This window comes from Nannospalax galili, unplaced genomic scaffold (genome assembly GCF_000622305.1).
Source record: "Nannospalax galili isolate Female #2095 unplaced genomic scaffold, S.galili_v1.0 scaffold379, whole genome shotgun sequence".
Taxonomy (NCBI): Eukaryota; Metazoa; Chordata; class Mammalia; order Rodentia; family Spalacidae; genus Nannospalax; species Nannospalax galili.
In genome coordinates, this window is record NW_008343963.1 from 706,506 (window position 1) to 710,768 (window position 4,263).

The 4,263-nt window shown below is 37.8% G+C and overlaps 1 pseudogene; it reads right to left on the bottom strand.

Moving 5' to 3' along the window:
* Nucleotides 1–1,057: 1,057 nt before the first annotated feature.
* On the bottom strand, nucleotides 1,058–4,026 carry LOC103739756 (annotated as a pseudogene).
* Between the last annotated feature and the right edge of the window lie 237 nt (nucleotides 4,027–4,263).

Consider the following 4,263-nt stretch of genomic DNA (forward strand, 5'->3'; position numbering starts at 1 on the left):
TTCTATATCTAAAAACTCAGGCTAGCAGCCAACTTATAAATTAGACTAATTTCCACAACCAAGTTGTTACATCCTGTTTTAGGGTCCCATTTGAAGTTCGTACTTTACGATTAAAGAAAAGTTACTTAAACATGGCTGAATAGATGCCAGGACATGTTTCTGGTTTGCTGTTTTATACTTACATCCTACAATACTTTGGTTTGGCTTTCAGACCATGTTTATGGGTCTACTACTAAAGATCATTGAAACAATATTAAAAGCGTAGTTATTTATAAGAGTTTCAATAATGGATTTCTACTTTATACAACTAGTCCATCAAGGGATTTCTGCAAAGCTTATACATTGACTAAAAACACAAATATAAACAATTTTCATAATTTCACTTTCACTGAAAGTTTAATTCAAGGTAAGCTGACAGCCTGGCAGGCTAACACTTGGAAGTGCACAGATTCTATTATGGCATTTGCATGCTTCTGACAGACTGGAATGCTTTGTTAAACCCAAATTTAAGTTTTTATTCATCGAAATTCTCAACAAGTCAACTCAGTACTCTAAGCATGCTGCATTTACCAGCATTGTATTCAAATAAAGCCTTCATTAATAGTAACAAGCAATTGATATTTTAAAATTATTCTCAAAAGGTACACATTTTCAAATCTCTTCCCTTAAATTTGCTGAAAGGAATATACAGGTAATTAGGATTTTAAGTTTAGGACTAATGAAAGTTTCAAAAGTTTTATTAATATAACTAACATAATAATTTCCTATTGGTGAACAAGACCTAGTTCTTCAAAAAGTGCTAAGAGACCTTTGGGTGGCAAACTTAGCTGTCACTAAAGTTTTATTCATGTTTTTAAAAATTTGAAAGTTCATACTAATCATGCTATTATTGGTAAGTTGATTTAATAGAAATTGCATAATGCATAGGTAAAGTGTATGAATGACCTCCCTCAGATTTTGCATTTCTGAACTCTACCATGGCACTACTGAGCTCACCGCAGAGCACTGCTCTGAATGCTTTCTGTTGGTGACTGAACCTTAGAATGACTAAATCATTTCAGCTCCTTCCCTTTTTATCTGCCATGTCTACTGCTGTCTCTGTCACACTAGACATATTTTCTCCAGGAACGTCATCTGTTTGATCAGAAACCAGCTCATCAGTCTTGGCTGGAAGATCACTACTGTCTTTGTGAAGAATTTTTGTGGCTTCAATCTCAAGCAATTCTGATGGAGCCAAGGGTTGCAAATGAACACTGCCTTGCTCACTGGCATCAGAATTAAGATATTCAGGTTCACCTCATTTCCTCAAAAACTGATCAGTGCTGACATCACCTGATGTTAACGACACATCTTCAGTATCCTTTGAAGAAAACCTAGCTTCGTTGGTATTACAGTCTTTACTCTGCTAACACAAAACCGTGCTTTCTGAACCTCGGCCCGTCTGTCTTCAGTTCCGTTTCCTGACAGATGCGCTGCATTCGCTTTTCTTTTTCCATTTCATCTGGTCCGACATTTGAATCATCACTGAAGACTTTCTTTGCGCTAGTTTCATCCTCTTTATCTGAAACCTTTAAGTTTTCTTGACTTCTTGTATAGGATGAAGCTTCACAAAAATTTGTACCACACCCGTTTTTTTCTTCTGATGAAGGAGCTTTATCTTGCTTGCTTTTAGCCTTTGATGCTCTTGTTTCTCTTTCAGCTGTGCTATGACTTGCAGTTCCTCAGAAAGGTGTTCAGAAGCTGGGATACAAACAGAAACTTTCTCTTCTAGAACTCGGCAAGTTTGAGCTTCATTTTGACTTAAATGTGTGGCCATATTATTTAAGCCAGAAACATTGGTTAGGAAATCACAATTAAGGCACACTAGAGAAATGCCCCTGAGATTTTCAGAATGTGTCTTAAATATACAAATTCTTTTACTTGGACGATTACTATGAAATCTCATCATATGATTTACATAGGCTTTGCTACAGCTAGTGTTGTATCTACAAAAACTACAGTGGACATATGTAGGAAAATGGATTGCAAAATCTTTTGCTTCATAATAACACTCAGTGCATTCAAGAACACCTCGACGTAACCTTATGTTCCTTAATGCTTTATTCACTTTACTTTTTTATTATTAGTAGCCACTGTGCTTTGCTTCTTTTGCATGTTAGAGATTTTTGACTTGCACTTAGATTTACTTCCACTAGACTTGTTTTCACTAGGTTTACTGTCATCCAATCTGGTTGTATTAGGTTTACTTATATCCAGTTTTGTGGGATTTTTAGCAGGCATATTTTCAGTCCTTGGGGGAGAGAGCTGAAGGATGGAAGTACTTGTACTAACAGAAGGTGTAGCTGAAGATCCTGAGGAAAGAGGTCCAACTGAAGCTTGAATAGTAACTTTTGTTCCAGGAGGCAGTCCTCTGGCTGCTTAGGTTTTATAAATGTTTGATCATGATGAGTCTTGTGGTCAATTTTCTCCTTGCATGTCAAAAATTGCAGTCTGCATTTTGTACAACGATGTATTCTTTTTTTCTGATGCTTCACATAGTGATGCATATAGGGTGTGGCAATTTTAATAACTTCGAGGCAAAATGGACATAACAAATTCTTCGTGTTGTCATGGGAAGTTCTAAAATGATTTTTTACATCAGAAAATGAAGATGACCTGTAATTGCAAACCTGGCAGATATATACCATTTCACAGGGTTTATGATTATCTTTCATATGTTGTAAAAGAATCTGTTCTGTTTCAAACGATAACTCACAGATTTTACAAATGGTGGAAAATTCATGAGGTGTGTGTGTGGTCTCGATGTGGCACTGCAGCTGAAATGGAGAAAGTGGGAAACTGACGGTAGCAGTGCTGGCAGGTGGTGTGGCTTTCCCAGCTCTCACTGCTTTGTTTCCCAAGTTCCAAATGATGTTTCCTGTGGTTCATGAACCTAATATTATTTTTTAGAACTTTCAAGCAATGGAAGCATTTGAAGATTGTAGGAGTCTTCTGTCCTTCCCGGACATCTCCTTCATGTTTTCCATAATAAAAGTCATTAAGTAACATGATCAACTTTCCTTTCTCTGAATCAAGAATCTTAGTTTCATTTGCCGTATTTAAAATGTTCATTTTAGTCCCTAAAAGTTATTTATCATGTCTGGACAACAGTACATCATGTGGTTTTTCAGAGGATCCAAAAGATTGAAGTAAATGTTGCACTTTGGACAAGCTCTTGGAAAAGTTGTTCCATTTTTAGATTGATTTGATGAGGTATCTGCACCTTGAGAAGGCAGAGCCTGGGGAACTGTCAATGAAGGTGACTTCTCTGAAGGAACCACAGCTGAAGCATCTGTTCTTGGAACATTGTCACTGGATTTAGGCTTTTTTGAATCAACACTGTTTATTTCAGAAGCAGAAGGATGTTTAAAGGAAAATGAACTTTCATTCAAACCTGTGACAGAAAGTGTTGGTCCCCCTTGGTAATGTGATAAACCTGTATCCTGGGTCAAGTCAAACAGTAACTGAAGAATTATTAGACAGAAACTGTGATGAGTTTGTTATAAAACCAGCTTTAGAAAATGGCTGAAAAATTCCAGAGCTATCTGAAGATCTAGATTCGGGATGAAAATTTACTGGTGAGGCAGTGACTGGATTTGATGTTGGATCCATGCAGCGTTGACTTGTAGACTTGAATGAAGCAGTAATACCTCGACTGAGTGCACCATTCTTTATTCCCCTCGAACATGAGCTTGGGTTAACTCTGTTCAAAATATTTGAAATTGCTGGTTTTGAACTTGCTATCTCTGCAACAAAGACTGGTTTATCATCATCATCCTCTTCAACTTCCTTCACTTTCTTCTGCCATGGTTCTAGCTCTTCTTCACATTCCATAAAGAGTTCTGCCGTTTTAAAATTATTTTTTGGTTGAAAAGAGTTGTCACCCATCAAGTTGCAGATCTGACTTTCTGTAAGTTGTCACCATGTGACCACAAAAAGCAGCTTATCTTAGTTTGCCTCCCGTGAGCAGAGCCGCTAGACCTGACTGGAGCCTTGAGGTGGAGGAGAAAGAGGAAGAGGAGAGGGTGGAAAGGGAGTAGAGGGAGGACAGGGACGAGAGTGAGGAGCATGGGTGAGTCCTGTAGCCGCCAGGCTCCCATTGTGGAGAGGGCAGCCAGATGCTGCGCTGGGGAGGGGGAGTCGCACTTAAATGCATTTTACATGTGACAAAGCATTGTTTTATTTTTATTTGAACTCAAGTATTTTTCAACTGTTCAGTTCAAC